Below are 20,576 nucleotides of genomic sequence, written 5' to 3'. Positions count from 1 at the left end.
TCTTCACAGGACATGAGATCCTCCTTATCCCAGAATTGTTTCTCTCCAACTAGAGGAAGTCAGAACCACAGGTGCAAGAGCAATATCTATAGACAAACTCTGGTGAAAGGAGTGGGCTGGCTGGTGCTCATAAGTCTCATCTTCAGCCTGTCTTGCTGGTCTGAACAAATGAACCAAGGGACAAGTGTGGGAACCTCAAGGTCTGGAGAGTCCCAGGAGTATGAGAGCAACATTGGGACAGGAAGCAAAAAAAAAAAAAGAAGAGAGAAAAGGCACTACCAGATTGTGACTGCCAGTGACAAAAGAGACCAAGAAAATTATCAAAATGCACTTGGTTTTCCAAGAAAGAGAGAACCCAATAGACATGGCCCCCACCATGGAGGGCTGCCATGTGGGTAAACAGAAAGTAAACTTTTCCTGTGTAGCCTGTAGAATAGTTCACACCAGGCAATCATCCTAGAAAGCAAGCAGTCACATAGACCAGAAACTCACAGAATATGGGGAGGCAGTTTAATTGGATCTGGCATACCATGGTTTATTGAGCACCTACTATATACACTAGGAATCTTCTCACCATGAGGTTAAAACAATAATCTCTGCTTCATATATAAGTATACCCAGACCCAGAATGGCTAAGTAACTTGAGCAGATATCTTCACAAATTTGGGTCATTTGGAAAAAAAAATAAGATTTAGTCCATCCTAGGTGGTCCTCAGGAACTGAACTTAGATCAATAGGAAGAACTTACAGAAAATCAGAGCTTAGAGTAGAAACTTTCTATAAGTCTGAATTAGTTCCTCCATGATGCTGTGAAATATCATACAAGAGAGTGAGGTGCCCATAAATCACACACTGAGAACACAGTGTGTATTGTGGGAGAAAGAGGCAGGACTCTTTGGTCTGGTCAAAGTTGAATTACATGAAGGAAAAAATCTTCTAGGGTTTCTCTCAATGAAGAAAAATTTGATACCAACATGTTTATACTATTTCTTTTGTGGTTTTAATGTAAATGCTGAAGAAAAGTAAAGAAAAGTAAAGGTTATGTTGTTTTAAAGTAACATAACCAGTATTTGTATCTTAATACATTCCAAGCACTTGAGAAAGAGCTTTATACATATCACATGATCTTCCTACTCAAGATATTGTTAAGTGAGTAAATGTTTTTTAAATATACAGAAATCAAAAAGGAAACAACTTTAAGTAAACTTCACAGAAAACACTGACTAAATTTCCAAATGTAAGTTACAGATCAAACAACTAAATTGCTTGTTTACATCTATAAATTCTTGACACATGTTTTAGATGGCAGGAATAAACACATGTAGAGAAATAATAAGCCATATCTATTCACTCATATAATCATGTTTGTGTTATGTATGGCTATGTAATAGAAATTAGCAGATAGGGGCTAGGGATGTGGCTCAAGTGGTAGCGTGCTCGCCTGGCATGCGTGCGGTCCGGGTTCGATCCTCAGCACCACATACCAACAAAGATGTTGTGTCTGCCGAGAACTAAAAAATAAATATTAAAAAAAAATTCTCTCTCTCTCTCTCCCTCATCTCTCATTCTCTCTTAAAAAAAAAAAGAAAGAAATCAATCCTTTAAAAAAAATTAGCAGATAAAAACATTTATGATGTCCCATTTTTTGGAAGGAGAATCCAGGTGCATCAGGTTGTTTGTACTTTATGTTCTCACTAGGCTGCAGTCAAGCTTTCTGATGGGATTTGTATTCTTCAAGGGTCTTCAGAGAAATAAACTCAACGGTGTGTGGGTGTTTGTGTGTGTGTGCACGCACATGCACGTGTGATAATCGCTCAGTGTCTGTTGAAGACTGTTTCCAGTTTTTCCTATTTTACAAAAATCTAAAGATGCTCAAGTACCTATGGTATAGCTGGGTATAATATTTGTATTTGTATGTAACTTACACAATCCTCCAATATACTTCAGACTCTCTCTAGGTAACTTATAATATCTGATGCTATGTAAACAATGGCTATAATGTATTAGAGAATAATAACAAGGAAAATATGTCTTTATGTATATTGTAGTCAACATAACCTTAACTACATTTTCCATCTGCATTTGGTTCAATCTACTGATGCAGAACCTACATATATGGAGTGCTCATTGTTAATAAAGTTAAAGAGAGAGAAAATTCACTTTAAGAAATTGGCTAACATGATTATAGAATTTTGACAAGTTCAAATTCTGATGGACAAAGCAGGTATAGACTAGGAAAATGCTGTAGTTTGAGTTCAAAGGCAGTCTACTGGTGAAATTTTTTCTTTCTTAGGGAGAGCAGCCTGTGTTCTAGCAAGGCCTTCAACTGATTGGATAAGGCTTATCTACAATATGGAGGATAATCTTTACTCAAAGTCTACAGAGTATAATGTTGACATCATCAAAAAAGACAAATAAACAAACAAAAGAAACAATGACAAAAAAAATCTTCTCAGAAACAGCCAGAATAATGGGTGACCATGTATGTAAGGTAGGTATCATGGCTCAGTCAAGTTGAAACCCAAAACTAATTAGCATGGAACTGTGGTCATCTCAAGGCTTGACTGGATAAACATCCATTGCCAAGCTCACAAACCTGTGTTTTCGCAAAACAAATCTTTATTGTCTAAAAGTACAGTTGCTCACCAAAAGGTCTTTCTATAGGGTATGTTTAGAACATCACAACTGGTTGTCCCAGGTCAAGGGAACTCATAGAGGAAATAAGAAAAGACATCCATAATGAAAGTAATGGTCTCTGCATATCCTAGTTTCAGAATTGATGTACTTCTGCCATATGTCTATGTGGACTATGTCTATGTACTATGTCTCTTTTGCCATATTCTATGTTTCAGGAGTGTATCAATAAATTTATTCCACAGTCCAGGAAAAGGAAGAACCTATGATGTCGAATACAGTAAGTATCCCTAGAGGCCACTTTAGAGGCTGCTCACCCCAATATGTATATAAGCTGTGGATCATTTAGGATATACTCTTGATGGCAAAAAATGTAAATGCTTACAGTAAATATTCTTCTTTATTGATTTACTTATTAATAGCAGAATAATAAAAAGTAAAATCTTGTCTTTTCCACATATCCCATCTTCCTCTGCATTTTCATGCTCACCTGCTTATTTTAAGGTACATAGTAGCTTCTAATTTAAGATTGAGCTAAATGTGGCCCTAGAAACATATTTAACATCAGCTTGTTTTTGAATAGCTTGCTTGTTACAAATATTTCTTACCTTTTTATAGAATCGTAAAACAAATAAAAAAGACAAAACAAAGAATAAATACACTGCTATGATTGTATGTAGCACACGAAGTGTATACATACTCTCTGATCCTAAGGGGGAAAATGCCAACACTGACCTGATTTTTCTCTTTTAGAAAATTGTGTGTGTGTGTGTGTGTGTGTGTGTGTGTGTTGAATTTATAAAATATAACATGTTGCAAAATACAATTCATCCAATTTTATTTTGAAATAAATATAGATTTTAAAAGGGAAACCATCAATTTTCTCTATTATAGTTTTATTTCAAGCAAATAATTTTCTTTCCTGTTGTTCTGATTAAATAAATTTCGCTAACAATGCATTGAATTTAATAAGAATCATATGAGATGATAAATTTTCTCAATTTGATATTTATGTGTAGAAGGATAACAAGGACAAAAACAAACAAAACCAACCAAACAAACAAAAACTCATCCAAAGAATCCCCAGGGTAAATAACAATAGTTGGTATTTACACATGGGTTTCAGAAGAGTCTTTTGCGTTTTGACACATCTCAGTAGATGAGACCATCCAAAACAAAGAGAGGGTTCAAACCAGTGAGTTTCTGAGAGCAGACTTCAAGGAACCCTTGCATTCTATCCATGGGAGGGAGAAAGAAGAGAAGAAGTTAACAGTTGATTGATCGTTTAATATTTACTGAGTAGTTGTAATCCTAGGGGACCTGGGATACTTTTGAACAAGTACTATATTTAATGAAAAGATTTTGAAATCCTCCACCAAACTCTGCCTCCTGCTTAGGGCCCCTGTGAGGTTCAGCAAGCTTAGGAAATAAGCAGGTCTGTTCAGTTTTCCATTTTCTTTATTTTAATTTCCCATTCCTAAGAATGGAAGACAAGAACTGGAGAATAAGCAGCAGAGATCTCTTTCTTAGTGTTAAATTAATCAAGACTTTTTTTAATTGTAAGACTCAAAAAAAATAGCAATAGCTATTTTTATTTGACTCCTATGTAGGCATTTATGCATAGTGGAGAATCCTCATTCTTAAAAGCACTGTAAAATACCATTTTCCTTGGAACAATAGGAAACACCCATTAAAAGTAATTTCTGTTCCTTAGAGTGAGGATCAGGGTTGGAAGTGTGGAACTAGTGCTGGTTCTCCTTATTGAAATTATTTTGTTTCCATCCATTTTTTACTTTTCTTAAGAATTATTTTTGGCTTTCTGGTTAGCTGCATATGCTCCATGACTTAGGATGGGTTATATTCCAATAATCATGTCTTAAATTGAAAATACAAGAAGTAAAAAATACATTGAATACACCTACCCTACATTGCTCCTAGCTCAGCAATATAGTACACTGTAGAGCATCACTTGCTTCCCCTCATTGTCATGGATGACTGGGGGGCTATGATTCTCTGCCACTGACCAGCACCATGAGAGGATTCTACTGCATATCACTTCTCTGGGAACAATACAAATTCAAAATATGAAATACAGTTTCTACTAAATATGTATCAATTCTGCACAATTAAAAAGCCAAAAATTAACCTGTCTATTATAAGTAGGAATTACCTATATTTCTTGAATTGTCTAGCTATTTTACAAGTATTTCTGTATTCATTTTAAATTTAATGAAATTTATTTTGATCTCACATATTCCTAAAGATGGTAGAATAATATGATCCTGGAACAAAAGAGGTTTTCCTATCCCTGCTCCAGAGAAAATGTTCTCAAATTCCACAAAGGAAATCAAATTATCTCTCTTTCTTACTGATACCTTAGAAAATATTAATTAAACTTGAATTGACTTAGCAAAAATGTTATGTTTATTATTGCTTATGACTTATTTTTGAAATTTTGTCATTTTATTTTCATGGAATTCTTTCTTTTATGGGCGTGGGGGTGGGGCTAGCAATAGAACCTAGAGACTTGCATGTGCTAATCAATGCTAAGTAAGTACTCTCCCACAGAACTATATCCTAGCCACAGTGAATTATATTTGTAATCTGATTTAACCACTGAGCTCATTTAACCACTGATTTCATTCCCAGCCTTTTAAAAGGTTTTAGATTGAGATAGGATCTCACTAAGTTGCTTGGTCCTCACTAGAGCTGTAGAGGCTGGCTTTGAGCTCACAATCCTTTTTCCTAAGCCTCCCATGCCTCTGGGATCACAGGCATGTACCACTGTGACAGGCTGTATCATTTTATTTTGTATTTTATGACATATTAACTCAAATAACTATTTATTGTTGGCAACTGAAATGAATCAGACAGCTGTTGTGACATCAATTTTCTGGCTAAAAACAATAAAATACAAAAATACAATTAAGACTCTGAAAAATCTTATTTAGTCAGTGAACTGGTAAGATCTGGAAAAGAATTAAAGTCTCCTGAGTCCAGAGAACATTCCCATGGTTAGAATTATGGAGCTATGTTTATTCAGTTGGGAATTCCAATTTATGAATAAAGTATATCTACTTCTGAAACAGTGATGAAGTAAATATTTTTCACAGTAATACAAAAAAAGCTATATCTTTCATTGGAAGAAAATTCCATCTTCCTCAAATTGTTTTAGGTTTCCTTGGGACCCATTATATTCACATGACAGTTTTCATGATCATTTTTTCTTCCGGGGATGCTAAAAGCTGCTTGGATGATTCTTGTGTTGTCTAAAGGTAATCAGGTTGAACAAGAATTTGACTACCCTCTACAATTTCTCTTATCTTTACTTAGTAATGACATTTTTAAAGAAAATATTGCCCAGGGTACTAAAAATTGAAATAATATATACAACATGATTTTTATAATGCTTTCATATTATATTTTGTGGTGCTAAGAAGGTATGTGGGGGGCTGGGGATGTGGCTCAAGCGGTAGCGCGCTCGCCTGGCATGCGTGCGGCCCGAGTTCGATCCTCAGCACCACATACCAACAAAGATGTTGTATCCGCCAATAACTAAAAAATAAATATTAAAAATTCTCTCTCTCTCTCTCTCTCTCTCTCTCTCTCTCTCTCTCTCTCTCTCTCTCTCCCTCTATCACTCTCTCTTTAAAAAAAAAAAAAAGAAGGTATGTGACCTATTTCCTCACATGGGAAGGAGGATGTGTGGCTGGGGCATTAAGTAAAGAAATGATGAGGTACCTGGAGGCAAGAGGCTCTTGCTTCAAAGAAAAAAAATAATCATATTTCACTGTCTAATTGGGATAATTTGGCTTTTTGCTTTTGTAAGAAAACATTTAATTATATATTTCATGAATGATTATTTTATGAATATAGCAAATAAGAAACCTCATATGCTTCATGTAGAGGAGGCTAGCTAGTAACTAGACTTATACAGTAAGTGCTAAGTGTTGTGAGGTATGTGTCCAAAATGTGATAGGAAAGGCATCCAACGAAGTCTAGGAAGAAAATGAATCAAAACACCATTATCTAAGAAGTCATTCATCAAATTAAACTGAAATATAAGTATGACTTGGCTCTAAATATAAGGAAAAAGAGCATGAAGTAGATAGGCACTATCAGTATTCACTAAGGATTTTGACTAATTTCTTCAAAAAAAATTCTCTTTAATCTTAGACAGGACACTGGATGTGACCAATGTGAGTGGAAATGACATGTTTTGATTGTGGACAGCAGCAATTAAGAGTCATTGTGCAATATTTCATACTTTCTTTTGTTGGTAGAATGTAATCTAAAGACTCAGCTTGAAATAGAAGCCCCTCACAACAATGCAGTTTCCTTACACCAAGGTCTCCCGTAAGTACGATGAGAACATGCTTCACCATGCATTGAACATGCAGTATTGGGAATAAAATTTGTGAACTTAAGCTCCTGACATGTTAGAGGTGTTTGTCAGTGTGGCTCAGCTTACCTTGATGGTTACAAAAATGACTTCTGTAAATGATAAATAATTCAGAACCAGGAAGTAGAGTGACAAGAAATACTGTTGGGACATCAGGACTAAATCATGAAACATTTTGCTTGCTAATTTGATGAATTTGATTTTTATCTTGTGACTACATTACTGACATAAATGGACTGATGTATTGTTGGCATACATAAAGTTTCACAATCTTGGCATTGCCGACATTTTGGGCTATATGTTTCCCTGATTTTAGGGACTGTCCTATGTATTGAGGATATTTAGTTACTTCTCTGGCCTTTATATACCAAATGACAGTTGTGTCCTCCTTCTCACTTATACAAGCCAAAAACATTCCCATACATTGCTAAGGATCCTTCACTAGGCAAACCCATCCTCATTTGGGAACTACAGGCATATAAGAGAAAAATGGATGTAAGATAAGCAACAGAGAGTCACTTTCATACCATAAAAGACCATTCACATTTTATAAACTAGTGGGTGATAATCTCAAAGTTTTGTAAAAATTTCTTAGATTATACCATTGAATGTGGATTGCAGAGGGTTAATGTCAACCGTGAGGGTACTCCCTTGGGAGTGTCATGACATGTCTTAGACACTAATGTAGACAGACAACAGTGCATTGAGAGAGGAAAGCAAAAAGTCTGAATCCATTGATGGCAATAGTATCATAACAACATGAGTCATGTAAAATGCAGTTCTTCTCTGGTAGGAAGAATGTGACTTATAGGAAAATTCATAATGGTTTTCGAATTAAAAATTAAATTTCTCTTTAAGTTATATTTAGAAGTCCAAGAAAAAAAGCCTTTATAAAATCTCTTGCATTTTACTCTTACTTCATCTCAAATTTAAAACATTGAAATATTATCCTGTAAATCAAGGATCTTGTACTAACAGTCAGATTTTGAAGGTTGATAGGAAAAAAATTGCTCCACTGTTTTTCGGTTATATACATCATGTATATTAAATGGTTACATTCATAATCTATCACTGAATGACCATCTTACACTGTATATGCATGATGACATTAGTTTTCCATTAATAAGAAAGACAATACTTATATAAATTTTAAAAGCTTATCTTAAAAAGATAGCTGTGTGAAATTCTGTATATTCTTTTAAGGTTCCTAACTCTCACAAGATCTAGGAACACTGTATTATCATCATTTCCAATGGGGGCACATTAAAGTCATCATTTTTCCTATTATTCTCTACCTGGTACTTTAGAGCAAAATGGCAATTGCTGAATATAGTACACATATCCTTTTGATGGTAATGGTTCTGTAAATTATAGATTGACAATTTAAATATTAAAAAGTAAGCTATAACTTTGGAAACTTTGTATAACGAGGTGGGGGGAAAGGTAGCAAAATGTAAACATGCATTGAAAAACTCACTAATGATGTTTACTTCATTACTTAGCTGCTATTAGATTACATTGGATCACTCAAAAATAGAATATCTTTTCTGCTTTAATAACAGCATTTGTGTTTCTTTTTTATTGCAGGCATGGTGCAAGAGTGGCAATTTCACAGTAAGCAGCTGGACTGATGCTATTCATTAGCAATAGTATAACGTATCATAAAAAAAAGTAATGTTCCATTTAACTACAAGTTTCAAAATCTTAAATCATCCCTGCATGGCTGTCTTATACCGTACATGCATGATGCCATTGATTTTATTTTCATTAACAAGGTAAGAAAAGAAACATTTGAATAAATTTTAAAAGTTTAGCTGTGTGAAATTCTGTATATCATGCATTCTAGCTAGAAGAGAAAAAACAATCTCTCTCATTAGCTAGATTTCCTACTCAGCCCAGCTGGGCCATTGCAGTGATCTAGGGAGTCCAGGTGATCATGAGCCAATGATTATTCATTTGTATGAGAAGACAGAATAACATGCCAGTAATAGTTACCCACAATCAGCATCTGTGCATAGACACTGATAGGGGTAATTGTGATGGCAGCCAAAATGGCAAATCCCAGCATGCTCTCTGCCTGAACACAGCTATTTGAATGAAAAAAAAACAGCAGACATTGAACCTGCTTGCATCTTCCAAATTTTCAGAACTGTGAGGAAATAAATTTCTTTTGAAAATAAATTACACAATCTCAGGTGTTTTGTTACAGCAGCACCAACACACTAAAACACTAATAATATTATACTACTCCAAAAAAGGGTATTGAAAGAGAGAAAGAAAAAAATAGAGAAAAAAATAATCTTATGATGGATGAGATCAGGCATTAGAAATTCTATGTAGCATTTCCAGTACTGCATTTTTTTCCATATAATAAGTGCTCATTCAAGTGCATATAGTATTTTTGACTCCATATAAAAAGTTTTGCTTTCAGTGTGCTTTAATTTATAAAACTGCTTGATCCTATAGACTTAACTGCTTACTCTACTCTTTTCATTCAAAGATAAAAGTGAAAAGATGCCTCAATTAATTATTCAAATTATTTCTTTGTGTACTTCTAACACATTTTATCCATTTCCCTTGTGAGGCCTTCAGCATTCTTCTGCACAAACAATGACACATAGAGTATATCTTCCTAATACAGAGTTGCATAGTTTTTAGTTATATGTGTAGAATTGGTGGTTAATATAAAATTATACAAGTTGTCTCCTGTATTTAGCAATATTATCTTTCAGGCCATATGAGTGATGTAAAGAAGTTGCAAATCCTCATTAATTATGCTATAATTTATTATTTTAAAATGTCATTTTTTATGTTTGTTAAGGGATGTATAGAACTTTAACTTAGAAAAACTTTCAAAAAGATTACATTTCAAGTACAAAGGAGGAAAAAGCAAAATGGTATGACTTGCTCCTCCAACACATCAAAGTGCATTGTATCTGATGATGGTACATACGGAGATTTCAAGAGTTGGTGAGTGACACATGTAGATGGAAGCTGAACTATAAGTAGCCTTATAGAAACTGGGGATCCCTGTAAAGCTTTCCAGTGAAGACTATCTGACATTGACTTTTGATGTTAGTTATCTTCCTGGGCAGAGGTTGGGTTAGATGGAGTAATGAGTCATATGTCAAGAATTAGAATATAAATAGTAATTGCACATATATAAAAGAACCACTAACATTTATGAACATGTACTAATTCTCAAGACCTTTGTTAAATGCATTTTAATATATTATCCAAAATATTCTTACTCTAAAATATAGAGATAGTTATTATTTTATGAATGAGGAAATAGATTCAGAGAGGTGGAGTTATTATATACAGGGCATGCCCAATGTTATGGAGTTTGAATATTATACAATGTAAAACTTGTTTAACAAAAAAATTGGAAATAATAGATTCAAATTAGGAATATATATTTCTGATGAGAAAATTACAGAAAAATTTTAATTTTACAAAACTAACACATAACATAAATATCTGATGGGACATCCGCACCTGCTGCTGCGGGGCCCCACCGCCACCATGAGCATCTGCCTCACCGGGGATAGGTGGGCGGGCCTGCGGGACAGGGCCCTGGATGGTGGCGGGTCGGGAGACTCCGCCCCCACCCTCCCTCCTACTGTTCACCCTCCCTCCTGTCTCAGGCCCGCCCCACCGCTCAGCCTTTCTACTAGCTGCAACTTTAGTGTTGGTGAATTACTATGCTTCTTTGCACATTGACTTCTGTGGTGCCTACAATACATCAGCTTTTGGAATTGAGCTGCTTCTTTGAAAAGGGCCCTCATTATGGATGGCACTCATTATTTTACAGCTAACATTTGGAATTGGATACATCACACTACTCCAGATTCATTCCATCTATTCACAATTAATTATTTTGGATCTCTTGGTTCCATTAATAGGATTAACCACAGAGCTACCCTTACATATCAAAGAGATTTTAGTTTTTACCTTTTCATTGATTCTCATATTAAATACAGTGCTTGTCTTAGCAGTGAAATTTAAGTGGTTTTATTATTCCACAGGATATGTTTATCTTTTAGTGAGGCACATGTATCGAATTTATGGATGACAGTTATTGATGAAGGACACATGGAAGAGGATTCATTTCCTAGATATACTTCTGGCTGAAAAGGATTACAGCTCAGGCTACAGTGTTAATGTACACTTTAAGGATGGCAAATGAAACTGAGTCCTTTTTCATTTCTTGGGATGAATTCTGAGACCTCATTTGCAATCTTATAATTAGTGGATGTGATTCTACACTAACTGTCCTGGGCATGAGTGCTGTAATTTCCTCAGTAGCCCATTATTTGGGACTTGGAATATTGGTCTTTATTGGATCAACTGAAGAAGATGACAGGTGGCTTAGCTTTGTAGTACCAGTTTTATTTTTTATTTTTGTTCTTCAGACTGGTTTAAGTGGGCTAAGACCAGAAGAGAGACTTATTCACTTAAGTAGAAACATGTGCCTTTTATTAACTGCAGTCCTACATTTCATCCATGGAATGACAGACCCTGTATTCATGACTCTCGGTGCCTCCAATGTATCATCTTTTTGTAGACATTTTCCTCTTCTGTTTGACTCTGCTTGCCTGCTTATTCTTCCTCTTTTACTTAGTTATGTTCTTTGACATCATTATGCACTAAATACATGGTTGTTTGCAGTTACAGCCTTTTCTGTGGAACTCTGCTTAAAAGTAATTGTTTCTCTCACTGTCTATACACTGTTCATGATTGATGGCTATTATAATGTCCTCTGGGAAAAGCTTGATGATTACATCTACTATGTTCGTTCAACAGGCAATATTATTGAATTTATATTTGGAGTAGTAATGTTTGCAAATGGGGCTTATACTATGATGTTTGTGTCAGGAAGTAAAATTTGAGCTTGTATGATGTGCCTACATGCCTATTTTATCATCTACTTACAAGCAAATAATGGCTGGAAGACATTTATGAATCGTAGAACTGCTATGAAGAAAATTAATTCACTTCCTGAAATAAAAGGGATTGCCTTGCAAGAAATAGATGATGTATGTGCAATTTGCTATCATGAGTTTACAACATCTGCTTGTATTACGCCATGTAATCATTCCCATGCACTTTACCTTCGAAAATGGCCATACACTCAAGATACTTGTCCAATGTGCCATCAAAAAGTGTCCATCAAAGATGATTGCAAGGATAATGCAAATATCTCTAACAACAATGGCTTTATTGCACCCAATGAAAATGAAAATCCAGAGGAAGCTGTAAGGGAAGATGCTGCTGAATCTGACAGGGAATTGAACAAAGACGACAGTACAGATTGTGATGATGATGTTCAAAGAGAAAGAAATGGAGAGATTCAGCACACAGGCACAGCAGCTGAAGAATTTATTAATGATGACACTGGCTGATTAAAATAGCATTTACTAATCATTGAGGTATTTGTTTAAAATTCAGATCATCCAAAATTGAGTAATATGCTTCACTTCCGTGTGTAACCAAGCACAAAAACAGTATCAATGTTGAATCTGTGAATGGTTTTCTGTTTACTGTGATGTGCTACTGTAAATATACCTCTTTAATTACTTCTGGTCTCTTTGGTGACCTATTTCAATTTGTGTTCATTATTGTACGTAGAATAAAATGTTTTCACGTTTTTATGAAAAAAAAGAAAAATCATTAATACATATTTTCAATGTACTGAAAACAATTTTGTAAAACAGTATAACTTAGTATCTAAAATAGGTTTTACTTATGTTCAAAAGTTATTAATATTTCTTTCAATTGGTACTATAAAAAGTCAAAAGATTGGCTAGATCTCCTGAGAATTTTCTAAATTTATTTTGCAAGGAAGAACACCTGTTATTATGTTTTATATCTAAATTCACTAAAGACCTAAAAAGAGCATGCTACAGGGACACTGCTACATCGATGTTCATAGCAGCACAATTCACAACAGCAAGACTGTGGAACCAACCTAGATGCCCTTCAATAGACGAATGGATAAAAAAATTGTGGCATTTATACACAATGGAGTATTACTCTGCATTAAAAAATGACAAAATCATAGAATTTGCAGGGAAATGGATGGCATTAGAGCAGATTATGCTAAGTGAAGCTAGCCAAGCCCTAAAAAACAAATGTCAAATGTCTTCTTTGATATAAAGAGAGCCACTGAGAATAGAACAGGAAGGAAGAGCATGAGGAAAAGACTAACAGTAAACTAAGACAAATGGGGGGAGAGAAAGGGAGAGAGAAGGAAAAGCATATGGAAATGGTAGGAGACCTTCAGTGATACACAAAATTATAAGAGGTTATGAGGGGCAAGGGGGAGGGGGAAAAGGGAGAGAATTGAACAACAGCAGAGGAGGTAGAGAGGGAAGATGGGAGGGGAGGGGAGGGAAGGGGGGATAGTAGGGGATAGGAAAGGTAGCAGAATACAACAGTCACTAATATGCCATTATGTAAAAATGTGAGTATGTAACAGAAGTGAGTCTGCAATTTGTATTTGGGGAGTTCAAAACCCAATTGAGTCAAATGTATGAAAGATGATATATCATGAGCTCTGTAATGTTTTGAACAATCAATAAAAAAATGAAAATTTAAATAAATAAATAAATAAATAAATTCTCTGTATTTAGCAAACCTCACTACTTTATTTAATATTTGTTTTCTCAAAGTAATCACACTTAGATTCAAAAGAAAGTAGAATTTTGAAAATGCAGTTAGAGGTTTCACATGCCATACCTTGCTATGATAATATTAAACTGTGTTAAATTATATTTAATTAAAAAATTACATAATGAACAGAATTCAGGATATATTTAAAATATCAAGTGACCAGGCATAAGAGATATAAGTAGTATGATGTAACTGAATTAATCTTCCTTTCTGTATATGGGTTATTAAGGGGAAAAAAGAGAGAGTTATAATAATGTGCCTGCAAATGCCTTTTAAAAATTTTATCTAAGTAAACTCTTCATCACATGGTGATATTATGATAATCAGACAATATATTCTATAATTTGATAATATACTTTTTTCCAATGTAGGAGCTCTCAGCTTTTGTGTTTCTTCTAAATATAATAATGCCTCTTTTTAAAATTCTATGTAGAAAAAGTAAAAACTGAAGGATGACCTCATTACCAATAATTCATGCTCAATCACGTTGTGTTGCATTTTATGAGAGTATTCTTGTAGACTTATATGCTTTAGTTCTACCATTAGAATATGAAACTTGGAATTATTAGAATGGAATCAACAGATCATACCCAGATGTATAGTGATTTATTTCAATGGTACTATTAGGATTGCAAAGCTTTCAAAGGCATTCACTAAAATTCTCAGTCTGTGGTAAAAAAAAAATAGCTTGCCTTGAAAAGAAAAGTATTTTCAGGAGAACAAAATAATTTAATGTATTTTCTAGGTAATTATTTTTTTTGAATCACATTTACAATGTTGATGATTCTTTTCACTAGCAAGCTTCTGATAGAAGGTGCATGGAGGTTCAATAAAAAAGCATAATTTTGAGGAAGTCCTTTTTTTAACCTTTTGGCAGATTTAATCAAATTTTACCTGTATGTTAAGGCTACTGGGACATTTAATTTTATAGAACTGGCCACAGATATATTTGGAAGTTTTCTGTTGTTAAGATCTCCTATAATGTATTGATTAATGCCTCATGTTGTTAAGATCTCCTATAATGTATTGATTAATGCCTCATGTAGCTCTACAAAATTTAGACATTACCTTTGATGTAAGATTTATAGGATTATACTAGATAAATCAGTCAATGGAAAGACTCTTTGAATGACAATTGGTACCAATAATTTAAGATTTCTTCTTTTTCTTGCCACAATAACATTTCTGTATTTCTTTTCTGACATATGTTATCGCATACTTTATGGCCATATTTTTATTTTGAAATTGAAATTTAAAGTAATATTTCACTTCTTTTTCCTCAAAACTTTTTGATTGAGAGCTTCTTTTATCATAGCAAAATTCTTCTTACATTAGGTTTAGATAGTTTTTCAGCATATATATGTCATTTCAAAACTTTATCAATGTAGAAATTATGGTAGAAATATCACTCTATCCAAGATGAAAGTTTCCCTAAAGGGAAACCTTGAAAATTATAAAATTATTTTATCTATTTGCTGTGGTAAAAGAAATCAGTGTATATTCATTTTTATCACTTTTGAGTACATTTTAGTTGAATTTTTAGTGCTTCTATCAAAATATTTGGATATTATGTAAGTGGAAATTGTGAAATCCCTCAGAGGGACATCATATAGTAATATTCCTCACCTTCTCCTGACTCCCACAAAACTTCTTCAAGGGAAAGCATTAGCTTCCTGAGAATGAGTTGGATTAGGGTGCTAAGCATGTTGCAGCTCAGCCTTATGCTTTGGAGACAGCTTGCCTTTAGGAAATAGACATGCCATGCCCTGTTTCCAAGGCATTGTGCCATGTTGAAAGATTGTCTGCAGTTAGTTAGTTGCCAGAGACAGAATCAATATTTTTCCTAATTTTAAGATTATAATTAGTAACATTTTACTTAAGAGTCACCAGTAATGCAGATGAAATGTTTATCTGTCTTATTTTATCTCTTCATTGGTTCAGAAGTCAGGTAGAGAATAGTGTGACTTTATATCTTAAGCCTTTCATATTACAATAATATTTCCCAAGCAACCACAAAATAATACATGTGCTGCTTAGTTTTCTTCTTACCTAAGTAACAGATATAAAACAGAGACGTGGGGAGGAGAGGTAGGAATCATAAAGAAAGCTTATTAATTAAATTATATGCAAAATATTAATGATAAAAGCATATGTGTTTTCAACCCATAGAGTACAGCATATCATAAATGAACTTTATGAAAATGTTTCCACTTAAGTGACATTGATAGGTTTACAGAAAATGAATAACTACAAGTTAGAGGTAGCATCCATGGAGAAGCAAATATGTGAGCCATAAGACAGAGGAAACTATAGAATCAATAAAAATCCTGGGATAAGGCTTCAAGTAAGCCATGAAAGACCTTGGGAAAATAATATTTTATGGCGCCTCAACCTATATAAGCAACTTCAATAAAATATTAAAATGTATGCATCTCTGTGAGAGAGTTATTTATCAATGAAGATTAGAATAATAGGTAGAGAAGAGATATTTGTTTTACTCAGATCAATCAAAGTGCACCATTTTTTCCTGATCCTGGGCCCAGAAACCCATTCTTCCTGTTAGTTGTAGTGGCATTCACAATTTCTAGCTAATTTCATATCTCTTGTTATAAGAAAGGAAGTCAAGCATGTGTGATTTCCCAATTCCTTGCTAAGTTCATCTCTCTTATTAGAGTAATGATTGTAGCACTGTTATTGATCACAAACACATAGTTCTTTGAAACTAGTTTGTATTGAAACAAAGATGACCTTCTTACCTATGTAAGTAATTTTGTTCTAGTTATAGATCATTACTTTTGTCATGATGCATCATGATACATTAAGTCACCAAAACTCCTGGCTAGCAATGACTCTCCCAAATGTCATTACTTGGCTTTAGCAGTAAAGACTGCAAGTGCAAATCTTGCCTGCACTATGAAGTAAAATGTGAACAATGGTTTATTTTCTGCAATGCTAAATTAACCATTTGGATTTTTGAAAAAAAAAACAGAATAACACATTCTTCAATTCTTTAGGCATTCTAGAATGTGATCTCTTTCAATAAAGACTACATCACTTCCTTTCACATGTCACTCCTATTTCTGGAGGAAATAACTTCTCTCACCTGGCATGCTAAAGCCCAACCTAGAGAGTGTGATATTTCCCCATAGATCAGAGAAAAGAAAGAACATTAATCATAAAGGTCTGTACGTAGTAAGAAGAAAAGACCTTATAAGCCATAAGACGTGATAGGTACGACCTCTTTCAGAGGATTACTTAACATATAGCAGATGATCTGAAAAATGGATAAATTAACTGTACTGCATGCCAGTGGTGGGGATTCACAATAAACACTATATATTCATAACCCATTGTGTTATAAAATCCCATTAGACCAGCATGTAAAAACACAGAAAGGCAAGAGACAGGAAATGTAAGTCCAAGTTAACTGATGGATTCTAAATTATATGATTGTTCTGGCCCCATGCCTAAAAATGACTAAATGTAACCCCAAATCAGAGGGTTCTCACTAATCCAGTGGTACAATTTCAAGTCATCCTCTGAAATGAATAACATATTGAGTAATGATAAATATCTGCTTTTCAGACCGTAATCTAAAAACTCTAATCCATCAGTTTGCAGATCAGGGCTCTTTGGGTATCTGGTCAACCTCATGTTAGTGTGAATTGGAGGATGGCATTTGAAAGCACCCTAAAGAAAAGAAATAATACTAGTGTCCAGATATACCAATACTGCCTCTGATATGTTCCAGGTCCCAAAGTCAGAAGGTACTTCAAAATTGCTGAAAGTAGGAGGAAGACCCAAGGTGCATATTTTTTAGCTTGAATTAAACATACATACACAAAACACTGATTTAGTTTTAATTCTAAATTTACAATTTATGAAACAAGAGAACTCAAGCTGATACCTACCATTTCAATGACTTTTTAAACAATCTTTACTATAGAAATAATAGCCGCTTGGCAAAATTGGTAGCAGGAAAAAATGAAAAAAATAGTGGGTTTCTGATATCATCAACCCTCATTAAAATACAATAGGGATTCAAGTTAGCTCAGACAGAAAATAATGCTGAAACAAAGATCATGTTATTTTGATGAACTCCAAATTAAGACTTAATGAATATTACTGAAAGGAAAAGGATCTTTGAGATGGACTGAAGAACTTCACTCAAGTCTATGATGAAAAAAGCCCACTGACTAGGTAAAACGTTTCTTATATATTGAAGTCCAAGGGATCTTTCAGCCTAAGATAACACAGGATACATAAACACAGAGTTACTATAATGGAATTATTTACTTTGTTGTAACTTTAAGTCCAACAAGTTATTTTCCCTATTTTGGAAAACTATATGATTGCTTGACTCTATTTTTACAAATTTAAGGATTCACATTTTGGTCTTGGGAGAGCATACTTGTTACTTGTAGGAGATAAAATTGTGTGGTTGTAAAAGAAATGCTATTTAGTTTCACCAAAATGCAAAGTAAAAGAATAAAAAAGTCACAGTAGAATATCATAGTAATTGGGCAATTACATCCTTTAAGCATCTCTATTACACTCCTGAGAGGCTAATTGCTACTACTATTATAGTGAATGAATGTAGTCATTACACATTTGAAGACTTTGTCTGCTATTCATCTTTCTTTTGTGTGTATAAAATATATGGATAATATATATGTGTGTTTAACATATATGTACATATATATATGTATGCCTTTGCATGTACACATATGCATCTAAGTGTGTATACAAATTTGCTTCTATGTATACATGTAAAGAATTACATGGAAATAGCATTATATTATTTTTGAACAAAAATAAAAGTGTAAGTTACTTGGCCTTATTTTTCATACCCTTAGAGTCAGACCATCTACAGTAAAATGTTGTCTGAATATATTGGAAGAATAGGCTCCCATTGTGTCTTAAAATATATGAAAAAAATGTTGGCAAATGTGTGTAGCTCATTTGTTCATACAGCTAATGGGTAACTATTTACCCATTGATTTCTCCATTTTGGTTTTGTTTGGAATTCACTTAAAACTGGCTATAAAATATATCAAAATGAATTAGCTCACTTTGTTATCTCTCCTGGGTACCCACTACAGGAGGGCATCACAGACCGGATTGCTATGGATATTTAAGAATGCACAAACTAAGTTTGCTTAAGGATGCATAAACTTAGTATCCTTTATCAAAAATGCTTGTACCAAAGTATTTCAGATTTTGGAATATTTTCAGACTATACTAGTTGAGCATTCCTAGTCTAAAAATATGAAATCCAAAATGATATAAATCCATTTTGGATTTTAGAGCTTTGCATCAAGAATGCTCAACCTATATAACATAACACTTATATTTTTAATTTTAGAAATGCACATTTCTTTGTGTTTGAAAGTCTGGAAAGACGCCTGGTTCTCTAGTATCAAGTATCAAGTATCAAGACTACACAGACAAAAATGAAGTATACATAATTATCTTTTGTTACTCTTAATAAAAGAATACATACTCTGGCATGGTCTGGTAATATATGTTTTTTGGAGGATAAGGCCCAATGGCCACAGAGATGACGTTCTTTGTATTTCAAGTTATATTGTGAGATATCTGTATATATATTATATAGTATAAACTAAACATATATACACCATATCCCATATTGGGAACATGCTTGTGATTCAGACCAGCACTTGTCACTGAAAATACTGGCACACATTTATGTTTTAGGGATCTGTGAAAGAAAACATGCAGGAGTAGCTTGTATGGAACAAATGTTAAAACAGAAGTAAAGAGATAGGGAATGTCACTTAAACTGATATGCAGATTAAATAAGATAATTGACAATATATTTTAAAATGCAAAAAAACTATAATCTACTAAAGAAAAACAATGCAATGGATCATAGGTAAGGGAGTTGTAGTTGTGAAGGATGCTTATTTTTTCCCCTAATTTATTTGATTATATTGCTAATATTACAATCTCACACTATATTATTCATCTACTTGACTGTCTCTTAGTGACTCCATCTTTACATTCATTTTCAATTTCTGTACATCTTATCATCTAGCCATCGTATTTTTTCTTCTACCTCTCTTTATTTTACACTGATTTATCTTTCACAGCAATACAATTTATAGAGGCAGTAATTTTTAAACAGGCTTTTCTCATAGGAAGCCTAGCTTTGAAATTAGGATGATCCTAGAGATGGACACTTCAGACAGGTACAGAAGCATGCCCAACAAGAAGTATTAACTGGCTCATCCCACCTATAATGTAAAGGTCATCTTATGAAAGAATAATGAATATGGAGGAAAGGTGAGCTGATAATGTGATATAAAAATTTGATCATTTTAAAAGCACAATTCATATTATGTTAATAAAAAGGAAGTCAGTTATTAAAGCAATCCAAATCCTGTGTCAATTCTCATCTTCAGATTGTATTATTTCTAAAATTTTAATTCCAAATTATGACAAAATGAAAATGTTTTTATACTTGCATCTTTTCTTTTTGCTTTTGTTATTTATTGGTCTCTAAAATATTATGTGAAAATTTTATATTTTCCCTCAATAATTGCTTTGCATAAACAACATGATTTTCAGTGCCTCTACCTAATAAGGATAATGAGCAAAGTAAAATGCAAATGACAAGACCTGATGCAACAGTGAATCATCTAAATGCCTGATTCCCTTGACTTAAACCTGCTGTTGCCATAGAAGCAAATATTAGCATTCTGACAGAGGGTGCCAGAACCCATTGTCTCTTTCAGTCTCTCTTGCCTTCTCCTTCCTTTCGCTCCTCCCCTTCCCACTCCTTCATTTATGACAAAATTATTGTGCTTCGAAGTGCTAATTCCTTTTCAGAATTATGTTAACA

At 33.8% G+C, this 20,576-nt stretch overlaps 1 pseudogene; it reads left to right on the top strand.

Annotated features, from left to right (window-relative positions):
- The first annotated feature begins 10,616 nt into the window (after positions 1-10,616).
- On the top strand, positions 10,617-12,624 carry LOC144367353 (E3 ubiquitin-protein ligase RNF139 pseudogene; annotated as a pseudogene).
- Positions 12,625-20,576: the final 7,952 nt, after the last annotated feature.

The sequence above is a fragment of the Ictidomys tridecemlineatus genome, chromosome 1, assembly GCF_052094955.1.
Source record: "Ictidomys tridecemlineatus isolate mIctTri1 chromosome 1, mIctTri1.hap1, whole genome shotgun sequence".
Taxonomy (NCBI): Eukaryota; Metazoa; Chordata; class Mammalia; order Rodentia; family Sciuridae; genus Ictidomys; species Ictidomys tridecemlineatus.
Note: the sequence above shows the minus strand (reverse complement) of the source record. Positions and strands in the feature narration are given on the sequence as shown.